Source organism: Jaculus jaculus, chromosome 1 (assembly GCF_020740685.1).
Source record: "Jaculus jaculus isolate mJacJac1 chromosome 1, mJacJac1.mat.Y.cur, whole genome shotgun sequence".
Classification (NCBI taxonomy): domain Eukaryota; kingdom Metazoa; phylum Chordata; class Mammalia; order Rodentia; family Dipodidae; genus Jaculus; species Jaculus jaculus.
Window position 1 is genome coordinate 38,442,725 of NC_059102.1, and position 23,964 is coordinate 38,466,688.

At 46.5% G+C, this 23,964-nt stretch overlaps 1 protein-coding gene and 1 non-coding gene across 2 annotated transcripts in view; one reads left to right on the forward strand and one right to left on the reverse strand.

Annotated features, from left to right (window-relative positions):
• Positions 1 to 23,964, reverse strand: part of Ubtd1 (ubiquitin domain containing 1) — a 72,395-nt gene that overhangs the window by 34,271 nt on the left and 14,160 nt on the right. The gene's annotated exons all lie outside the window — the stretch shown is intronic.
• LOC123458226 lies at positions 1,962 to 2,065 on the forward strand. The gene has a single exon (XR_006635523.1). It is a non-coding gene; the product is annotated as a U6 spliceosomal RNA (small nuclear RNA).

The window sequence follows — 23,964 nt, forward strand, 5'->3', positions numbered from 1 at the left end:
AGGCCCACAGGCCTCCTAGTGAACAGTGTTCTTCATTCCTTATTGATAAATCAGGACTCTATAAATATCTGAACACATGTCTATGGTGTGGTGAGCAGGGTCATTTCCCAATCAAACTCTAGTTGGGACATCCACTGGATTGCTCCATTTTCTTATTTTCTGGTCTCTGGCTGAGTCCTAATTGACTGTGCCACAACAGGGGACTAAAGGGAACTCCCAAAGTTGTCATGACAACATTTATTCCCTCCCTCTCAGGTCTCAAAAGCAGTTCTCTCCAACTACATTTAGATGGATGACTAACTCTTTTTCTTTTCTTTATTATTATTGTTATTATTTTTGGGTTTTCGAGGTAGGGTCTCACTCTAGCCCAGGCTGACCTGGAATTCACTATGTAGTCTCAGGGTGGCCTCGAACTCGCAGTGATCCTCTGCCTCCCAGGTGCTGGGATTAAAGGCGTGTACCACCACACCCGGCTCTTTTCTTTATTTATTATCAAGGAGAGAGGGAGATAGGGAGAAATAAAGAGAATAGGTACTCCAAGGCCTCTAGCCACTGCAAGTGAACTCCAGATGGATGCACCACTTTGTGCATCTGGCTTTATGTGGGTACTGGGAATTGAACCTGGGTTGTTAGACATTGTAGGCAAGCACCTTAACAAGTGAGTCATCTCTCTAGTACTACTTATTTATTTTTGTATTTGTTTATTTGCAAGTAGAGAGAAAGAGAAAAAAATACAGAGAAAAAAAGACATAGAGAAGGGGCATGCCAGGGCCTCTAGCCACTGCAAATGAACTCAGAAGCATGCACCACTTTGTGCATCTCATTTATGTGGGTACTGGGGAATTGAACCCGAGTCCTGAGGCTTCACAGGTAAATGCCATCTCTCCAGCCCTTATTTATTTTTTTAATTTATTTATTTATGAGAGAGAGAAAGAAAGAGGTAGAGAGAGTAAGTGAGAATGGGCGCACCAGGGCCTCCAGCCACTACAAATGAACTCCAAATGCATGCGCCTCCTTGTGCATCTGGCTTACATGGGTCCTTTGGCTTTGCAGGCAAATGCCTTAACCATTAAGCAATCTTCCCCAGACCCCTTATTTATTTTTTGAGACAGGTTCTCACTCTGTAGCTCATGACCTAGAACTCTCTCTATATAGCCCAGGTTGGTCTTGAACACATGCCTGCTTGGTGAGTTGGGATTAAGGCATATGCCACCACATCCAGCAGGAAGATTAATTTATTAACAATGGAATTGTCATGCAACATTAGTCATCTAAAATTTGGGATTAACGTATGGAAACTAGTGGTTCACAATGAACTCACAGGATGCCAGTGCCAAAATGAAGGAAGTAAGGAAGGAAGGGAGGGAGGGAGGGAGGGAGGGAGGGAGGGAGGGAGGGAGGGGAAAAGGAAAAGGAAAAGGAAAAGGAAAAAGAAAAGTCTGGGTCAATCTGGATATGTCTGACTTGGTGTCTCAAGGCCAGGAAACGGGGAAGGAGATGAAAGACAAGGCCAGAGACAGAGAAAAGGACAGAAGCCCCTCCTTTGTTGTGTCCAGGTACGATGTCCCAAGCTGCCTACTTGAGTCTTCCTTAGATGGTAGGGAGAAGGGCCCCTTGTCCACCAAGACTTTAGACACTGACATGGAGCAACAAAGCAGGGAGGCGCTCAAGAAAGACTATTCACTTGGCATCATCTCTACTCTGCAGAAGTCAGGCTAGAGAACGGGGCAACGTCCCTTGCAGGCTACAGACCTCCCCAAAAATCTGCAGCTCTAAAGCAGCACAAGTTTATAAAAACTACTTTGGTATCTGTAAGAAAGAAAATCCGGACAAAGGCACACCACCAGTCTCCCCACCAGAGGGCTGGGGATGGACTTGCTTAAAGAGTAATGCCTCTCAAAATAAAAATAAAAAATAAAAAACAAAACAAAACAAAACAAAAAAAGAGAGTAATGCCTCTTGTGCTCACTTCAGCAGCACATACACTGAAATTGGAACGATACAGAGATTAGCATGGCCCCTGCGCAAGGATGACATGTAAACTTGTGAAGCATTCCATATTAAAAAAAAAAGTAATGCCTGATCCCCCCCCCACAGTGTGTGTGTGTTCCTTTGAGCACTTAAGTGTGGTTTGGCAAAGGATTTGAGACTTAAGGGACAGGCAACTGAAGATCCTTGTCATGATAAGACTGAGACACAGCCGGGCGTGGTGGCGCACGCCTTTAATCCCAGCACTCGGGAGGCAGAGGTAGGAGGATTGCCATGAGTTCAAGGCCACCCTGAGACTACAGAGTTAATTCCAGGTCAGCCTGGACCAGAGTGAGACCCTACCTCGAAAAACCAAAAAAAAAAAAAAAAAAGACTGAGACACCTCAGCTGGGTCTTTGGGTGCCTTTTACCCATAAGACACCTCTGAGGAAAGAGTTATTGGCTGCCTTAGGTTAAATAAAGCTTCCCTTTAAGCCGCTTTGTGTGAGTTGTACCTGAAATGAGCTATAAGGAGGTTGGGTGTGGTGACACACACCTCAAGTCTCAGCTATCTGGAGGGCTGAGACAGAAGGATCCTTGAGCCTGGGCAGCACAGTGAGACCATGTCTCACAAACCACCAACAAACAGAAAACAAAAACAAAACAGGCTACAAGGACAGGTCTGGGTCTTCCCCACTGCAGGAGCCACGGTGCTCAGGCCAGTGCCTAGTGTATGTGGAGGGTGTTCAATGAGAGCTAAGGAAATGAACCTGGTCATGGGTAACCTGGATGTGACAGAGAGCAGGAAAAAAGGTGAGGGTGAGAGAGGGGGCAACCGAGAGGATCTGCAGAGGGCAGAGAACTACACTGAAGCAGTCCTTTGCCTCAGGGGACGGCACCTGGCTGGTCACAGAAGTCATAGCTTCTGCCTGCAAGGTTTCATAAAGTAGGAGGCTGCAGGGCCTGGCTGGCCTTGGGGGTAGCTGGGTTATGGCCCATATCACTTGTTTTCCTGAGACCAGTCTAACAAGGGCTTAAGATCTGTGTCAAGCAAGATCCGAGTCCGTCTTGGGGTGGAACAACAGGGGTGTGGATCACAAAGGGGCAGAGCAGACAGGTCAGGCTTCATTCTCTCAAGAGTGTCCTACTAGCCCCAGGCTGGCCAGAGAGGCCTCATGCCCACCCCCAGTGCCCCAGGGCTTGGGAGAAAGGCGGTCTCTCTTCTCAGCAAACCCAGGAGAGAGTGAGGCCTCCGGAGAAAGTCAGACTTTGAGACGAAGAAACTTCTGTCGACGGGCTGCAGCTGGTAGCTGTGTGCCAGGAGGAGACCACCTGTTCTGTCCTGAACCTCCTCCCACCCCCACTCTGCCACTGCCACACGGGCTCTGAAGCGGGGTGGAGAAGAGGAGGAGGTGGCAGTGCCACAGCCGGGGCAGCAGGAGGTATCTGTTTCCAGCACAGCCACCAAGGGACAGGGAGAGAGCCCTGTGGGCACCGCTCCCAGCTGGTAGAAAAGGCATCCTCTCAGTTTCAGCTCAGCTGGAGGTCAAGAACTGCTGAGGCTGGCAGTGCTGGCCAGAGATGCTATTTGCTTGCAAGTGAGCATCTCATTGCCTTGGTGACACAGGGAAGCACCAGTCAGGAGCTAATCGCAAGGCCATAGCAGAGCCCTCTCTGTGCTATACTGGGCCTTGACTTTTCCAGCTGGGAAAGTGGATAAATAAGCACAAAATTCTTTTCCCTCTATGGACTCTAACTACAAGCCAGGTACTGTATGGTCCCGTGCGGACCACAAAGGAACACAAGGCTGGACATGGTGGTGCATGCCTTTAATCCCAGAACTTGAACTCCGGACACGTGTGCTCCCTTCTGCATCTGGGGAATCGAACCCGGGTCCTTTGACTTTGCAGGCAAACGCCTTAACCACTAAGCCATCCCTCCAGCCCTGCTTGTAAATTTTTCTTTTTTTCAAGGTAGAGTCTCACTCTAGCTCAGGCTGACCTGGAATTAACTATGTAGTCTCAGGGTGGCCTCGAACTCACGGCGATCCTCCTACCTCTGCCTCCCAAGTGCTGGGATTAAAGGCGTGCGCCACCACGCCCAGCTCTGCTTGTAAGTTTTTAAATTAATTTTTTTTAATATTTTTTGTTCATTTTTTTATTTATTTGAAAGTGACAGACACAGAGAGAAAGATAGATACACAGTAAGAGAGAGAATGGGCGTGCCAGGGCCTCCAGCCACTGCAAATGAACTCCAGACGCATGTGCCCCCTTGTGCATCTGGCTAACGCGGGTCCTGGGGCCTCGAACCGGGTTCCTTAGGCTTCATAGGCAAGTGCTTAACCGCTAAGCCATCTCTTCAACCCTTAAATTAATTTTTTAAATATAAAAACCATTAAAAAAAAGAACAAAGAAAGCTGTAAAAGACAGGAACAAAGATGGACAGGGCTTAAAGGAAAAAACATGTCCAGGGAAAAGATGCAAAAGAGGCTTTGGGAAGAGTGCATTAAACAACAAATAAGCCAGCACATCTCCCCTGAGGACAGACAGCTGCTTGCTCAGTTCCAGAGAGGAGATGAGAACACCTTGGTTTGGAGGCTTCCTCTGGTTGTCTACTTTCCCCAATCCAACCAGCACCTCAACTATCTCACCTTCCCAACAATGATGAACCACTTGTCTGCCCCTTTTCCTGCTTCAAACTGACTGCCAGGTTGGCTACTACCCAGCCCCCACTGTCATAATGCTCTGCTGTCCATGCCTCTACTCAGGCCATGGTCCTGCCTCCGCTGCGCCCCAGGCCAGCTTCTCGGTTCTGGGACCCACTACACTAGGAGACCACCTTTCAGTGGCAGAATCCTTTTTTTCTCTTTATTGTGTTCTTTCCTTCCTTATTCTCTCTCTCTCTTTCTTTCTTTCTTTCGAGAGACAGAGAGAGATAGGCAGATATATAGAGAGAATGGGTACACCAGGTCCTCTAGCCACTGCAAACAAACTTCAAGATGCATGTCCCACCTTGTGCATCTGGCTTAGGTGGGTACTAGAGAATTGAACCTAGATCCTTAGGCTTTGCAGACAAGTGCCTTAGCTGCTGAGCCATCTCTCCAGCCCCTCAGTGGCAAACTCTTAACAAAGTCTCACCACACCAAGGTCTGACACACTCCTCATGCACCTTTCCTCCCTGGGAACTGAGAAACCACAAGGCAGCCTGCTTTGGGTCTAGGGATTGTCTAAACACTTCCAATATCACTAGCCAATTTCTTGAGCATCAGAGAGTCAGAATCAGCCTTACAGCTAGCTGAAGGACAAAAAGAAGGGACTTCATGACCTGACAATGACAAAAGCAATCAGGAGCACCCGGTCTAACTGCTTTCCCCCATTTTTAATGTTGTTTAAAAGATGATATATGCTACATGCAGAGAAATTACATAATAGAAGCATAAAACAAAAAATGTAAGTCACCCATATTCTATCACCCCAAAATAACTAGCAATAACAAACTAAGGTATTTTCTTTCTGTTCTTCTCAATTCCATACATAGTGCCATGATGACATAATGTGTATAATGGAAACTTTTACCATTATGGTATCCTCACTCCTGTTTTTATTTTAATCTGATGTTGGCTGCTGGCTCAGTGATTCTCAACACTTTGCTGCTAGTTGGTCAGATTCACTTGAGGAGGCTGTGTACAAATCCAAATCTAAATGAGAAGACCAGGTGGCAGATCTAATACAGTCCAACAAGAGAAAATCTAATAGGAAGGTATAAGTGTGAATTTCAAGATATTTGGGACACTATAGAGATCAAACATAAGAATTCAGGTAAATAAGAATAAAATCTTTAAAAACAACATACTGGGGCTGGAGAGATGGCTCAGCGGTTAAGGCACATGCCTGCAAAGCCTAAGGACCTGGTTCAATTCTCCAGGTTCCACGTAAGCCAGATGCACATGGTGATACGTGCATCTGGAGTTCATTTGCAATGTCTAGAAGCCCTGGTGTGCCTATTCTCTCTCTCTTTCTCTCTCTGTCTCTCTCTCCCTCTCTCTGTCTCTAATCAATAAATAAATAAAAATAAAATCTTTTTTAAAAAAAAGAATTCAGGGCATAGTAGAAGGAGAAGAATTTCAAATCCAAGGTACACTAGGTGTTTTCAACAAAATCATAGAGGAAAATTTCCCGTAGATAGAGAGATACAAGAAGCCTTTAGAATAGCAAACAGAAAAAAACAGGGAGGTTCTCTCCTTACCATATTATAATTAAACTATTAAACACACAAACCAAAGAAAATACACTGAAAGCAGAATAACAACAATTACTTAACACAAACTTTAAAAGCCAGAAGGGCTTGGAATGATGTATTCCAAGTTCTGAAAGATAACTGTCAACCAAGAATGCTTTATCCAGCAAACCTATCCATCCAAATTAATGGAGAAACAAGAACATTCCACAACAACAACAACAAAAAGGTTAAAGGAATAAATAAATGACCACTAAGCCAACTCTACAGAAAATACTTAAAGGGATCCTTCATGCGGAAGAGAAAGGAAAGCACTCACACGAGGAAACAAGAAAAAATAAACCATACTTGAATAATAGTTAATACAAGAGAGCAAAGGAAAAACAAGAAGCACTACAAAACAAGAAGAATGGCAAGAATAAATACCTTTCAATAATAACTCTTAATATCAATGGCCTCAATGACCCAATCAAAAGACACAAGCTTGCAAACAGGATTAAAAGGCAGGATCCTGCCAGGTGTGGTGGTACACAAATTTAATCCCAGCACTTGAGAAGCAGATAGTTTAATAGTTTAATAGTCTACAAGTGAACTCCAGGTCAGCCTGGGCTAAAGCGATCTACCTTAAAAAAAAAAAAAAAAAAAAAAAACTAGGATCTTTCTGTTTGTTACCTCCAACAAACTCACCTCTCCATAAAAGACAGACACTATCTTAGGATGAAAGGATAGAAAATGGTATTTCAAGCAAATGGGCCTAAAAAACAAAGTAGGTGTTGTTATCCTAATATCTGACAGGACAGATTTCAAACCAACATAAATTAGGAAAGATAAAGAAAGTCATTATTATTTTTTTGGCGAGGGGCGTTGAGGTAGGGTCTCACTCTGGCCCAGACTGACCTGGAATTAACTATGTAGTCTCAGGGTGGCCTTGAACTCACAGTGATCCTCCTACCTCTGCCTCCTGATAACTGGGATTAAAGGTGTGTGACACCACGCCCAGCTAAGAAGGTCATTTTATATTGATTAAAGAAACAATTCAACAGGAGGGCATTAAAATTTTAAACATATATGCACCTAACATAGGCGCTCCCAATTTCATCAAACACTATTATACTTAAGGTCACAGAAAACACCAACAACAATTGTACTTGGTAACTTCAATACCTAACTTTCATCAATTGACAGATGAGCCTAGCAAAATATTTTAGAGACATCTGAATTAAATGATGTCATAGAACAAATGGACCTAATGGATATCTATAGTACATTCCATGCAAATGCTGCAGAATATACATTCTTTCAGCAGCACATGGAACATTCTCTAAAATAGACCATAGATTAGGACACAAAGCAAATCTTTTCTTATTTTTTTTATTTTTTTGATTTTCTTAGGTAGACTCTCACTCTAGCTCAGGCTGACCTGGAATTCACTATGTAGTCTCAGGGTAGCCTGGAACTCACAGCAATCCTCCTATCTCTGCCTCCCGAATGCTGGGATTAAAGGCAGGCACCACCACGCCTGGCCACAAAGTAAATCTTTTTTTTGAGGGGGGTTGAGGTAGGGTCTCACTCTAGTTCAGGCTGACCTGGAACTCACTATGTAGTCTCAGGGTGGCCTTGAACTCACAGCGATCCACCAACCTCTGCCATACCCAGCCACAAAGCAAATCTTAACTAAAGGAAAATTGAAATTCCTGGTACTCTATCTGATTACAATGGGATTAAACTACAAATCAGCAATATGAAAATTATAGAGCATACACAAATCATGGAAACTAAACAGTACACTACTGAATAATCAATGGGTCATTGAAGAAATAAAAAAATTCATAGAATCAGGATGAAGAAATGGAAAGATGGCTTAGTGGTTAAAGGTGCTTGCTTTTGAGGCCTAAGGACTCATGTTGAACTCTCCAGGTCCCATGTAAGCCAGACACACAGTGATACAAGAGCACAAAGTCACACATGTGCACAACGTGGCACTTGTCTGGAGTCTGCAGTGGCTGGAAGCCCTGGCATGCCAATTTACTCTCTCCCTCTCGCTCTCACATACAAAAACAAAGGCCAGTCTGTTGAGCTTGCCTCAAAACCTAATTCATAGAATCAAATGATAATGAACACAGCATACCAAAACCTTTGGGATACAATGAAGGCAGTCCTAAAAGGGAGATTTATAGCTTTAAGTGCCTATATTAAGAAATCAGAAAGCAAGCATGGTGGCACACACCTTTAATACCAGCACTGGAGAGGCAGAGTTATGAGGATTGCTGTGAATTCAAGGCTACTCTGAAACTACATAGTGAATTCCAGGTCAGCTTGGGTCAGAGTAAGACCCTACCTCAAAAAACGAAAGAAAGAAGCTGGGTGTGGTGGCACACACCTTTAATTCTAGCATTTGGAAGGCAGAGGTAGGTGGATCACCATGAGTTCTAGGCCACCCTGAGACTACATAGTGAAATCCTACCTTGAAAAAACAAAAACAAAAAACAAACAAAAATAAAAGAAAGGAAGGAAGGAATTAGAAAGGTTGCAAATAAACAATGTAATGCTTCACCTTAAGACCTTGAAAAAATAATAACAAGGCAAACCAAATATCAGTACAAGGGAAGCAGTAATTAATGAAATAGAAACAAACAAACAAAAAAAAATACAAAGAATCAATGAAACAGAGTTGGTTCTTTGAAAGAATAAACAAGATTGACAAACCCTAGCAAATTTGACCAAATTAATTTTTTTTTTACTCTGAGATGAAAGTCTTCATTCATAAATTTGCATATACTTTTCAGCTTGGTTACTTATGATAAAATCCTCACTGGAGAATTTCTAGGTCAAAGAACAGGGATATTTTTAGGGTTCTTGGTACTTTTGCCAAATTGCTTTCCTAAAAACTATGAAATTTCCAATTTCACCAGCAGTGCCAAAAATGTCTGTTAGGCTCTCTCAGGCCCCAACAAGAGATAGCCTTTAGCTCACATTCACTCCATTGTTAAGACTGAAGACCCATCTGAGAAGAGCTCCTCTACATGGCTCCAAGCAGAATAGCTGTACCAGGGGAGGTTCCATACTGCACCACACAGTACTTGGGGGGGGGGAAGGACGAGTGGCTTTGTACCTGAGCCAGGGCTAAAGGGGCACTCTTCTTGCTCCAACCCATCTTCCTCATCAACAGTGACATGTCACTCAAAAACATTTCATGCTCCCCACTGCCTATAAGATGAAAGCCAAACTCCTTGTCATAGAGATCAAACATTCCAAAGATACAATCTTCAGTGTAATTCATTCACTCACTTACGCAACAAATATCTGAGTCCCTGGTATTTACCTGTACAAAACAAAGTCCTCATTCTTACAGAGCCTTCATTCTATAAACATAATGCACAACTCAATGTACTGTGTCAGGAACATATATGTTATACTAAAAATAAAGCAGGAAAGCAGTACTGAGAGGGGACATGATTTTAGAAAGGGTGACCAGGGAAGGCCTTTCATGAGGAAACAGAGAAGGGTGAGCCATGTGGACATTCGGAGCATGATCTCCTCTTGCTCCCTTCCATTACATTCAGACACACCCCGGCCACCAAGTCTCCCGGTCTCCCAGACCTCCAGGTATCTGTTGTTGGTTCTCTCTCCTGAAGCCCCCTCCCCCATCTACCAACCCTCAATGCTTCTGTATCCAGCTTGAATGTCAGCCCTTCTATGAAGCTGTCCTGACTCCAAGGCTAGACCTGCTCCCAGCACTTCATTTCCCCTTGTGGTCCACACAGTTGTGCAGACATTAAGGCCATGTGTGGTCCAATAGTTCAGTGCCTAGCATAAAACAAAAGAGAATCTATAGATAGACTCTAGTTACCATATTGGCCCTCTTCAGACCACACAGCAGGTTTCTAAGAGGAAGAAGTTGCCCAAGTCAGCCTGTGGGTCACTAGGTCTGTGTGGCACACAGATGCTTGTCAAGGCGGCACGTATGTAAATTCTCAAAGAAACAGTGGTATGACTGGCAGGAAACATTCTTCCCTCAGCACACAAGATGAAAATACTCTGCATCTTTGTAGTGAGACATTTCAATGTCTACCTGAATGCTTCTCTTCTTTTGGGGCACACACGGGCCCAGATAGAGGACATTTCCAGACTTCCTTAGAGGTGAGGTAGCCATATATTCTATGGCTAGCAGTAGGCTGTGAGTAGGGGACAGGGGCCATAGCTAGCCTGGGCCTAGGAACAGTGGACATTCCTCCTCCACTTTCTCTCTTCCTTTCCACTGTTGGCCCCAGACATGGTGGCAACTCGGCTTCAACCATGCATATGGCAATGTCCAATGTTCATGATAGAGCAATAATTCCAAGGGAACTGGATCATGGGATGATCACAGGAAGCTAAGCTGCTCCTCCCCGGGTGTGTTCAGATCAGGGACATGAGAGCATGACAGCTTCTTTTTTTGGAGGGGGGGGTCAAGGTAGGGGTCTCATTCTAGCTCAGGCTGATCTGGAATTCACTATGTAGTGTCAGGGTAGCCTCAAACTCACATCGATCCTCCTGCCTCTGCCTCCCGAGTGCTGGGACTAAAGGTGTGCACCACCATGACCGGCTAGCATGAGAGCTTTTACCTGAGACTGAAAACGAGTAAACTGTGCCCATGGGCCCCTGTGACAAGCAGTGGAGCTTCATGTTAATGAATACACCTGCCTTCATAGGGTGGGCTGAGAACCAACAGGGCCGAAGTAACCTCCATCCTCAAAATTCTTCTTATGGGAACTGGAGAAATGGCTCAGTGTTAAGGATGTTTGCTTACAAAGCCTGTTTATTTTTTATTTTATTATTTATTTATTTATTTGAGAGATGAAGAGATAGAGAAAGAGAGAGAGAGAGAGAGAGAGAGAGAGAGAGAGAGAGAGAGAGAATGGGTGTGCCAGGGCCTTCAGCCACTGCAAACGAACTCAGATGCATGTAACCACCTTGTGCATCGGGCTTATGTGGGTCCTGGGGAACTGAACCTGGGTCCTTTGGCTTTGCAGGCAAGCACCTTAACAGCAAAACCATCTCTCTAGCCCTGCAAAGCCTGTTTTTTATGGGAACTGGAGAAATGGCTCAGTGGTTAAAGGTGTTAGCTTGCAGAGTCTGACAGACCGGTTCAACTTCAGGTCCCCAGTACCATGTAAAGCAAGATGCACCAAGTGGTGCATTCACCTGGAGTTTGTTTGCAGTGGTAGGGGGCCCTGACATGCCATACTCTTCCTCTGCCACTGCTCATCTCTCTTGCAAAGTAATTAATTAATTTTAAAAAACACGTTCTCAGTGCTTAGCAGGAAGAACAGCGAATCTCAATTCCTAGCCACCCACTAAGATTTAGCAGGGTCAGGAGAGGAAGGAACTCAAGGAGGTAGTAGAAAAATTGGCCATGGCTGCTAAGGAACTCCCAAGGAGGTTACGCGCAGGAGTGGGAAGGGCAACAGCACAGCCCATGAGAGGTTTGAAAGCCCAACTCCCGCCAGTAAGAAAGGTACTTAAGTTTAGACCTGAAACGTCTCCAATATCAAATGTGCTTGGTCACCAGCCTGTGGCACTACTGGGTGTTGGCAAAAGTCTTTAAAAGATGGGTGTAAGCTGGGCATGGTGGTGCACACCTTTGACCCCACCACTTGGGAGGTAGAGGTAGGAGGATTGCCTGCTGTGAGTCTGAGGCCAGCCCAAGACTATGCAGTGAATTCCAGGTCAGCCTGGGCTAGAGAAGATACTACCTTGAACCCCCCACCCCCCAGAAAAAAAGATGGATCTAACTAGAGGAAGTCTGGCCATTGGAGACATGACTATGAAGAGGATATTTGGACCCTTGCCCCTTCCTGTCTCTTTCCTTGATTCTTGGCTGCTACAAAGGCAACAGAATGCACTGAGCTGCCATGGCTTGACACTACAGAGCCAAGCAAATATGGATTTGAAACTGTCAGCCAAAATAACCTTCCTCCCTTCATGGTAATTATCTCAGGTATTTTGTTACAGTAATGGAAAGCTAACTAACACAAAGGGTAAACGAAAAAGCAAATGCCCACAAGGGCTTATTCTAACCTTGTACTTGGGCTTCCTCACACTCATGCCACTGCCATCCTGGGGCAGAAGGCAGAAGGGCATAACAAGGGAAAGAAGACAGGAGATAGTCCAGGAGGGGAGGGAGCACATCTCTTCTCACTGAAGACTCAGGAGGGTGTTATGTCTTCACCCACTTCAGGAGGTAATTCTGGATCTGCCATACCCACACCACCTTGCTTTCACTCCCTCCTGGATACTCTGAACCCTAAGCCCTAATGTCCACTGAGTAGCATCCTATTAGAGGCACGAAGACCAAGTAGCCACACATCTCCCCACATGACCATATTATTAAACCCCACCTGATAGCTAGAAAGTACTTCCCCCAACTATCACAGTAGATTTGGCACCACAGGCCAGGCCAGGAGAAAACAAACAGAACAGGATTCTTTTTTTTTTTGATTTTCTGAGATAGGGTCTCACTCTAGCTCAGGCTGACCTGGAATTCACTCTGTCGTCTCAGGGTGGCCTCGAACTCATGGCGATCCTCCTACCTCTGTTTCCTGAGTGTTGGGATTAAAAGGCATGCGCCATCATGCCTAGCAGGATTCATATTCTGACCCTAACCATTAATTGGCCCTGTGACCCTAAGTAAGCTTTAATTCTGATCTATAAAATGGAGATAAAGATGACACCTATTAGGGTGTTAGAAAACACAGTATGTGCCTGGTGCTTGCAAGGTACTCCATAGGTACTTTCCTCTCACTGCTCCCAAGTGTCCACAGTGTCTTGCTCTGATTCATGCAATTCCTACCACTAGACCTGATCTAGAGGGTTAAGGCTGTCTACAAAAGTATCTCTCTGGAGTAAGGTGTCACCTCCTACACAAGACAGTAAAGTTTCTGGAAGACTGACAGGTTGAGTGTCTGGTTAAGGTTCTGATGTTCAAGCTCCCCAGTGCAAACAGAATGCACCAAAGGGATAGGCAGAAACATGACATGTCAAAGATGCTAAGCCTCCAGATCTAGGGCTCTCCTGGGGGGCAGAGGAGTGGTGTCTCTAAAGTGGCTTGAGTGCAGACTAACTTGGGATACCTCACCAGAAGAAAAAAGGAGAAATGCAGAGAAAAAATAGGAAAAAGAGGGAAAAGGCCTTCAAAAGACCTCTAGGGAGCTCAGCTAAGGATGTAACTCAGTTAAAGAGTTCTTAACTAACATATACAAAACCCTGGCTTCAATCCCAAGAACTGGGATTAGTGATGCAAGAACTGAAAAAATAAAAGGAGCTCTAGAAATTACCCAGCCTCTACAGCCATAGCCCTCCTCTGAGACACTCAGTCATCACATCCTAGCACCCTTCAGATCCTCCCTCCAAGCTGTGACACCCTGTTCCAAGCACCAAATAACTTCTACCTGCCCATCCCCAACAACTTTCACCCTCTAGTCAGGTACATTCTAAAGAAAAAGGCAGTCAGAAACTCTAGCCTTGGGCTGGTGAGTTGGCTTAGCGGTTAAGGTGCTTGCCTGCAAAACCAAAATATCCCAGTTTGACTCCCCAGGACCCACATAGCCAAATGCACAAGGGGGCACATGCATCTGGAGTTCGTATGCAGTGGCTGGAGGCCCTGACACATCCATTTTCTCCCCCTCTCTCTCTACCTGCCTATTTCTGTCTCTCTCTCTCTCAAATTAAAAAAAAAAAAAAAAAAGAGAGAGAGAGAGAGAAAAGAAAACTCTAGCCTGGCTATTTAGAAAGAGCTTTCAGGATCTTGTCCATAAAAATGCTGTAGGTCAGAAAGGAGGCAGAATATATCTGGATGGCAAAAGTACAGGATCAAGCAACTCAGGCTGTTTCTGGCCTGGTCACTAACAACCAACAACAGGAAAACTTCACCAAAGAGAACAGAGCTGCCAAGCAGGACCAACAGGGGACACACACTCAGGTTCATGTAAGTTGCCTGAACAGCAGGGACAGGACTTCTCTTACAAGGCCACAGCTCCAGGGAGCACCAGAACACACTCTGTTAAGGACTAGACCAACACAAGCAAAGACTTTCTAGTCACTAGCATATTCAAGAGCCAGCCTTATTCAAGGAAAGTCTGTCTGGCTGTCTGGCCAGGCTGCTAAGTAGAGCAACTACACAATGGATGAGCAGCTGGATATCATGACCTTTAGTGCTTTTCCAACTCTCAAGTCCTGCCTCAACACTGGCACTGAAAAGGTGGGTTTACCTATGTCTTGTGGGGTGAAATCCCATCAGGCAGCTCCTGGGGTTTTCAGAAGGGCTACCACACCACACCTGGTTTCACCCCAAAGCCAACTAGGTGCCCATAGAAAGTCAATAACGTCAAGCAAAAGTTAAAGATCAGCCCAGTGATGCAAATTTGTGAAATTCCACCAAGCCCAGAGCTAGCTGGTTGGCAACAGCAGCACAGAATAGGTATACCTTGCTCCCAAGGCCATTCTAGTACCAGCTTCAATGCTAGGTTCAGAGACCTGGTCAGGTGGCTATGTGACCACTCCAATAGGGGATAAGCACCCAATGATGCCCAGCTCCTGCAGAAGGAAGCCTGCACCAGGCTCGGCAGGGAAAAGGGAAACCAGAGATCCAGGATGAGCTACTGTAGGGAAGTCTGGAGCCTACTGATCATGCCTGGCTGCAGATGGCTCTCTCTGTTGTGTTCCATTCAGAAAGAGCCTCTGCCAGGCCATGGCAGCAGGGCTTATCCTTTTTATTCCCTCCCCCCACCCCAAGGTAGGGTTTCACTCCAGCCCAGGCTGACCTGGAATTCACCATATAGTCTTAGGGCGGCCTCGAACTCAGGGCGATCCTCCTACCTCTGCCTCCCCAGTGCTGGGATTAAAGGCGTGTGCCACTATGCCCTGCCAGGGCTTATCTTTTGAAGGGCAAGCTCCCACTAGCATCACAGAGGTCTGGTAGTCCTTGTATCCTCTCTGAACCCACCTGACCTCCCCTGAGGGCTGGGCTCCCAAAGGCAGCTTGTTTTGTTCTTCATGACTCCTTTCTTTAGACAGAGATCTCCCTTATGGGGAACATAAAACTAACTTTCTGGAAGTTCTACCCATGAGCATTAGCTCTATCTACTGAAATCAATGACAAATCTCTCGGCAGAAAGCCTCTTGGGAGTGAGGGGAAGGGTCCAGATTACTCAACAACTGTGGGCTATGGAGTCAAATCCCAAATAGATAATGCTGGGCAGAGAATTTGATCTAAGCTTCAATTTCTTATAAATCCATCTCATGGGTTAATATGAAGACTAAGTCAGAGTGTGTATTCAGTCCTGGCAAAGAGCCACAAATACTATAAGTCTGGTAAGAAGGGCCTGGAGAGATGGCTTAGCAATTAAGTGACTGTCTGTGAAGCCCAAGGACCCTGGTTCAAGGCTCAATTTCAAGTAAGCCAGATGCACAAGGTGGCACATGCTTCTGGAGTTCATTTGCAATGGCTGGAGGCCCTGTCATGCCCACTCTCTCTATATATATCCGCCTCTTTCTCTGTCGCTTTTAAATAAATAAGAATGAACAAAAAAAAAAATGGTAAGAAGGGCTGGAGAGATTGTTCAGTGGCTAAAGATGCTTGCTTACAAAGCCTGATGGCTTGGGTTTGATTCCCCAGTACCCACATAAAGTCAGGTACACAAAGTAGTTTATACATCTAGAGGCCCTGGCACACTTTCTTTCTTTCTTTCTCCTCCCCCCCCCCCAACCTTGCAAATAAGTATTTTTAAAATAGTAATGGTGGGCTGGAGAGATAGCTTAGCAGTTAAGGCACTTGCCTGCAAAGCCAAAGGACCCAGGATTGATTCTCCAGGACCCATATCAGCCAAATGCATAAGGGGGCGTATGTGTCTGGAGTTCATTTGCAGTGGCTAGAGGCCCTGGTACGCCCATTCTCTTTCTATCTACTTCTCTCTCTCAAATAAATAAAAATAAATAATAAATATTTTAAACAAAAATAGTAATGATAAGAAAATCATGATAGCTTTGGGGATAGGATTTAAAAATAGCCTTTTTGATTGCCGTAAGCCTTTGCATCTTTTTGCTAAACAGTCCCCAGTTCCTTATGGCATGATTTCAAGTTCCCCAAACATCCTTTGGTTGCTCCAACATTAGCAGCTGGTATACAATGGCAAGGCTTTGGAAGGCGGACAGGAAGCCAGGGTTAGAATTTGTCTATCTCTCCTGGTGATGTGCTGGAGGGACCTGGTCAATCTCCTAGTCATACTGAGCACCTGGGATGAGCCAGGTGTCAGTTTAAGCCCTGTACAGTCACTTTAAACTAGTTAGCAACCTCCCTCCAAGGCTTAGAGTACACACTCCACCATAAATCAATGCTCAGGTGAACTGAGTACCATCTTCCTATGAGACCCTAAATCCCAGAGTCTCAATTTACCAATCTCCACTTGCACCTGAGTCCATCACCTCTGATACTCCAGAATAAATAAGATTAGCACACAACTCAGCACAGAGGCGGCACCTGCCCTGGGGGAAGGTCAGGTCCCGAGCCCCTGACTCCTCCTCACTACCTACAGCACAAAAATTCTCCCCCTTCCCAATGAAGTGAGTAGCAAAGCCATGAGGATGGCCACTTATAGCTACAGCAGCATTTGATCCAATGGAGACAAGGCAGGCAGGGTGGCTAAAATGTGTCCACTTTTGCTAAGTAACTGAGTAGTTCTTAAGTACAGGTGGGATTGTTCCACTTAGCCTTCACAGCTATTCTATGAGGGAGACAGCCCCACAATCACACTGGACATAGCAAGACACTGAAGTGTGTGAGTTAAGGAATTTATGATGGACCTGATGGCACAAATCTATAATCACAGCACTTGGGAGACTCTGTTTCAAAAAACATAACAACTAGCCGGGTGTGGTGGCTCATACCTTTAATCCCAGCACTTGGCAGGCAGAGGTAGGAGGATCACAGAGTGTTCCAGGCCACCTGGAGACTACATAGTGAATTCTAGTTCAGCCTGGGTTAGAGTGAGACCCTTCCTCAGAAAAAAAAAGAAAGAAAAAAACCCCACAATACCCTGCATAACAGGAGGGGGAAAAAATGACATCAAAATAGGAAAGAAGCGGGGCATGGTGGCACATGCCTTTAATGCCAGCACTTGGAAGGCAGAGATAGGAGGGTCTCTGTGAGTTCGAGGCCAGCCTGAGACTCCGCAGTGAATTCCAGGTCAGCCTGGGCTAGAGTGAGACCCTACCTCAAAAAAACAAACAACAACAACAAAAAGTTTGTCACCGTGTCTGAAAAATAGTAAGGGAACATTGGGAGTATCAATACATGCTAACTTTATTATGTCTATTACTAGAGTTGTTTCCAAGTAGGAATTCAAGCAGCTGGAACGGCAGTCAACAGGCAACCCTCTCCTTCTCATTTCCGATTTATTGTCACAAGTGGTGGACTCTATGGCAGAGGACAAGAACAGATGGGCAGGCCGAGCAAATGCACAGCTGCCACATTTTAGGAGAAGTAATACTTCGGGGCCTTGTTTGGGAAGCAGCTGGCAGAAGAATACGCAGGGCTGCCTGGGACGAGGGAGAGAAGGCGGCTCCCACAGCAGCTCCCAGAAGCGAGCATGGGTGGAAACGGCCCAGGGGCTGTGGGATGGGGAGACACACACCGAAGACAGTGTGGGACACAGGAAGCCACAGGTGGGCCAGAAGGAGAGCAAGACGTGGGCAGTGGAGCAGAGCTAAGCCCCATCCTAAGGAAGGGCAGCTGGCAGAAGGAACTAGGCAGCCTGGACGGAGAGAAGGCAGGGCAGGGAAGGATGGGAAGAAGTCTCAGGTTCTTCCCTGCTTGACCCTGGGTCTCTTCCTTAAGCCTCTTGCATCTCCTCAGACCCAATGTGCTCAGATGCTAGCCAGTATTCTTGGTCACTGCCACCACCTTTTGTCTCCATCCAGGTCCTCTTCCCTAGGCTGGTGGCAAAACCAGATTTAGGCTTCATCATTTCCCCCTTTCCTGGTATGAAACTTGAGCATTAAGGTTTTGTGTATGTAGAACAGGCCAAGGCCAACATGGATAGCTGGGAGAAAGCTCACAAGCCACAGAGTGGCCCTGGTCACTCCTCCACACTGGAAGCTCGCCCAGCCGCAGGAGGCCCTTCTGAGCTGCCTCTTTGCGTTCCCTGAAGCTGAGCTCAGCCATACCCTCCTACCTCCAGACTGCCCCTGGCCTCTACACATACAGAGCAGCCATGAGGGGAATTTTATAAGTCATCTGGAATGGAGACCTAAAAGGTCACTTGGATACCCCAGCCTCCGTTTCTGGACAGGCACAGCACTCTACATCAAGCCCAGGTAATACGTAGCAGTGATGTCATCCGTGCAGGAATATGAAATGGCTGAGGTGGAGCAAGCATCAAGACACATTCCAGTGCCCCCCCCCCCACCCCGCCGATCCTGCAGAGCATCGTTGTACAGCATCATCACACCCAAGCTCATGGTAACAACGCTGCCTACATCTGCAGGACTTGCCACGCACACAGCACTGTCACATATATAACCTTCTGACTTCCCCTACTCTCCAGGATTGGGCTGATACTGTTCCCATTTGGAAGAGGAAGTAAGTGGGGGCCACTTGGCCAGAAGACACAGTTCCTAAGAGGCAAAGTTGGCGGGCCAAGACCTGTTCTTCAGCAGCCTCTTCCTTTGCCTCAGGACTTCCCTTTTCTTCTCTGAAGACACTTGTCCCCAGCTGAAGCCAGAGAAGCCAGAAACCATAAATTCTCCAGCAGCTCTCATGCTCCTTGAGGCAGAGAGGCAGCTCAAAGGTAGAGCACTTGTTAAGCAGCATGTCCAAATGTCTGGGTTCTATCCCCAGCACCAAACACACACACACACACGCATCCCTGTTGATGCCACCCCCTTCCAATGCCCTCCCATCTGCCTCCACACCTCTAGTCCTGTTTCAGCCAACCTTTCAACTTGTCTCCAGATCCTGTAGACTTGTGCAAAAGGGTTTCTGTACCCCGTACACTTTCACTCCCAACCCTTGCCTCTCCACACAAAGCACCCTAGTCTCCTAGGAGGCCTTCATCTTCCATCTTGCCCTATCCCCTTCCTTCCCTGGCCATAATTTTCATCCTCTATCTCCAGAGGTACCCTCCCAGATCCTCTGCATGGCTCTGGATACAGGGGCTCTCCTCCTCAGATCCAAAATACTACCCCTTCCCCAGATCAGCAGTCAAGGTGCCAAGTTCAGGCCTTGCTTCTCTCTGCTCCCTCCTAAAAGCACACCCCTGCCTGTCCCTCCCTGCACACTTGCCCTGGCTTAGACTGGTCTGTCTTCCTAGTCCTTTCCTCTGTCCTATCACTCAAGGTTCTACTCTCCAGTGTCCACAGCATGCCCTGACTAAAGAAGTGAATATATATATATATATTTAATTTCTGTTCTATTCTGTTCTGAGAGAGAGAGAATGAGAGAGGCAGATAAGAGAATGGGGGTGCTAGGGCCTTCAGCCCCTGCAAACAAACTCCAGACACATGCACCTCCTTGTGCATCTGGCTTACGTGGGTCCTGGGGAACTGAAGCTGGGTCCTTTGGCTTTGCAAGCAAGCGCCTTAACCGCTAAGCCATCTCTTCAGCTTCTTAACTAGCTGCCTGTACTAAGAAGGAGTCCTGGGATCTGGCAAAGCAAATCTGCAGGCTGTAGGAACACTGGCACTGGTGTGCTTAGTCAAGGATCAAGCTGACAAGGAAAAAGGCTGGGACTACTTTAGAGGGAAAGATGGAGCCACCTTCACCCCTGACTGCTTACAGCCCAGCTCCAGAGGCCAGCTGTCTCAGTGCACACCTTCCCTAAGCTGACGTGGCCAGTTCCTGCTCCCTTGTGGGACTCTGAGGCATCATGTTCAGGGAGCCCAATCCCTGGGGCCACAGCCCTAGCTGGAGAAGCATCAGGCTCTGCCGAAGTAATTCCTTTCATCACCTCCTATGTGGTGACAACTTGTTCCATAGTTACCTAGTTTCATGCTTGAGATCAGAGCCGCTCATTAAGGCCTGCAGAGCATACACAGATCTAGAGCTCCTGGGTGGTGCCAGTGGCCCATGCCAGGAATACTGTCTTGCATGACTGCACCTCCTTGGCTGGTGCTAAACAGACCAAGGGTGAACCTGACCTGAGCAGGTCCAAGCTGACCCCTAGGAATATGGACTTTAGCTTGGAAGACCTCAGTCTATCTGAGTGCAGCTGGAACTCTACAGGAACATGTGGGGCACGTAGGCTGAGGGCAGAAGCAGTCAGGCTGTGGAGATAAGAGACAAGCCAATGAAGAAAGATGAGCATCAAAGGAGGAATTTTCCAAGGTACCAATCTTGCTCATGGGTCCTTTATGCCAAATGAAGCTAGATTCAGCTGGTTTGTGTAACCTGCAATCAGGGTCCCAACATAGCTGCCATCTCCCTTTGTGCTTCTCCAGGAACACAAAGCAGGTGTTCCACAAAGCCAGCTGAAGAAAGGAAAGGGCCCTAGAGTCTGGCTTTCCAATTCTGCCAAAGGTCCTATTGTGCTCTACAAATACTCTACACAAAGTGTGGAATTCAGCCCCAGGCCACTCCAATTAAGAGCACTTCCCTTGCCTGAAATGTATCACATCCTCATTTTCATCTCTTCTTTGGGGCAAATCAGCACTAAAAAGAAAATCAGGCAGGAGCAGGCCAGAAATAATAGCCCTTCAAAGTATAGACCAGCAGGACAAATAAACTGTCCATTCTCTGACTGCCTCACTACAAAAAAACTCTTCCCTGAAGTTTCTACCCTCTGCCACACACCAGTCTCCAAGAGGATACAAAGCTAAGAACCCTGTGGATATGTCACTTACACCAGAATCCATACACAAGGCCAGACCCAAGAATCCTAACGTTGGAAGAAACCTCAGAAGGTTGTCTTGCTAGTAGTTTTCAAAGTGCATTCTAGGGTGCCACGACTTAGGCACTCTCCTTGGCTTCCACCAGCACAGTACTCATTTGGTTGTATATATCAAGCCTCCTATGACTTGCCCCTGCAGAGGTTCCAGTAATTGCAGACCAATTCCTTCATCATTCAGACGAGAAGCCAGAGATCCATGCCCTTATGCACAAGATACGGGGAAATGGCCCTAGTCTGCTCCTTGCCCTCACCCTGCTGCCCGTATCACACCCCACCCCCACCATACAGGCACTCAGTCTGAGGTGACCCTGCCTGCATCAGCGGAAGGGTGATGCTAAATGGCCTGAACAATGTGGAGCTGTCCTGATGCTAGTCCTCCGCTATATATAGTTTCTCCCCTGAAATGACCTCACACAGCAGAAAGGTTTGTGGTGTGGCAAAACTGGCTCTGTGTCCCTGACTCCAAAGGAGGGCTGGCTGCTGGTGAAAGTGGGTGGTAAGTGGAAATGAGGAGCCTAAAGGAACCACCTACCTCAGCCTCCCAAGTGCTAGAATTAAAGGCATATGCCCCCACAGTCGGCCATCCCACCTCATCCCTCTCTGAAGCATCTATGCACTGACTTTGTACACTGCATGGTTTAGCACCTGATACTGTCCTGTTTGAAATGGCCCCACGCCTTTGCTCGCACTGCTGCTTCTCGGCAGTCCACAGATGATGGGATGCGCAGGTATGGCATGTGCAGGGTGAGTCAGAATGGAATATCAGACAGGGCACAAGAACAGGATCAGATTTCCTACCAGGTACCAATATGGCCACCCCTCTGTACATCTGCACTGACCAGTGGTTTGACTTCTCTGCAGTCTCAAGTTCTTCCCACTGAGTTCCCAATAACACCAATTTCCTTCCACAAAAGGATGGATCTGAGCAAGTCTACCAACCTCACAAAGTTTGAGAGAAGGACTGTTTCACTTCTAGAACTGATGCCCCATCCATCCATCCACACCAAGTTGGCATGGGAAGTGGGGAGACATGAACACATGCTCAAGGAAAGATTATTAGCAGCAGCAGGCTCAGAGCATCTTCACCTCGACCTGCAGGAAAAGCGCTTGATGGCCAAGGACAGATCAGTCACGCAGGCCCTACCTCTTCCACGGGACACGTGGCCCAGCAGAACAAAGCTAGGCTTAGCTTCAGGCAGAAGGGGTTGGCTGCAGATTACAGGCATTCCCCAAAGAGCAGCCCATCCTGTCCCTACGGATAACAGGGACGATAACATGGATCTTTTAAAGGATTCTGTTTTAAAAAGTCATAGAAGCAATAGTGTTTCTAACCAAATAAGGCCTCACATCTCCTTAGCAGCCAGACCTGGACCAGGCCACCACAGGAATATTACTGTGAGCCAAACCCAGAAGAGCACTGGGTTCTATGGAGCACATGTCAGAGTACAGAGGCCAGAAGGGTAGGGAACAAACAGGAGTCAGCAGGAAGCATAAACACTGGTGTGTAGAGCACTGTGGGCTCCCTAGGGTACTGCCTCCTAGGCTCCCTTGCACCCTTGGCATGGTGAGCTATGAATCTGCCTGGAGGGGTGATGGTGAGGGTGGGAGTGTGGAAATGGATCTGGAAAAACAAATCACAGTAACATCAGCATTATTCCGGCAATTACATTGTGCTCCTTGAGGAGCAGGGCTATTCCTTCGTACCATGTGACTCCTCACTTCAAGCAGAGAGTAAATAGAGGTAGATTAGCACATTGGTTAGGTACTGCCAGGATGTTATCACCCAGTAACACCTACACCTAGGTTCAAATATCTTTCAAGTATCTTACGTCAAGCTGGGGATGTAACTCAGTACTAGAGTGCTTACCTAGCATGCAGAGCACTGGGTTCAACCCCCAACAACACACACACACACACACACACACACACACACACACACACACACACAATCTGCCTCTTTCTCAAACAAATAAATAATAATAAAGAAACTAAGGCCGTGTGTGGGGGGGGGAGGGAGAAAATGGGCTCACTAGCGCCTCTGGCCACTGCAAACAAACTCCAAATGCATGCACCACCTTGTGCATCTGGCTATGTGGGTCCTAGGGAATTGAATCTGGGTCCTTTGTCTTTGCAGGCAAGTGCCTTAACCACTAAGCCATCTCTCCAGCCTCTTGGCCTTTATTAAAATAAACATGATCAGGCCTACATTGCAAGGCTTGTGAACTATGAAAACTGAAATAGTGATGTCAAACAACTGGGAAGGAATTTACTATACATGTGGTAGCTGACTTCAGTGACAGTGATTCCTGGAGTTGCTGAGATGGCTTAGGAAATGAAATGCTTGTGTGGAGTGGCAGTCTATTTTGAATGAACAAAGTGTTTTTGATAAGTAAAACAACAACTTGAAAAATCAACACTGTGTATAACATTTCATGTTACAGAGGGCAGTGTGGTCTCTCCCAGACACTGGTGTGGTATTGGGAAGAGAGACCCACGGAAGTTGTCATAAGTGCACTTTCTGGAACATTCTGGAGGTACAGTGCAAGAACTGGCAGAAGGAGAGTACTGCTAGTCATGAGTAGCAATGACGTCAGTAAACCAGCTAAACCTGTTTAGGGCCCAGTGAGGCCTTTGTTGAAATTAATGGTGAGGCAGGTATAGCATGGAAGGAGCCCAAGGATCAAAAATAATTAGCTAGATTGCAAAATCTTCCATTTTTCACAATATAACCTTATCCTCTTCTATTCCTCACACTGTGAGCGCCTCCACATATGTCCCCCACACCTACTACTATCAAGCCCCTTTCCCTAAGTCAGGGGAAGTCCCAGCTGAGGGGATG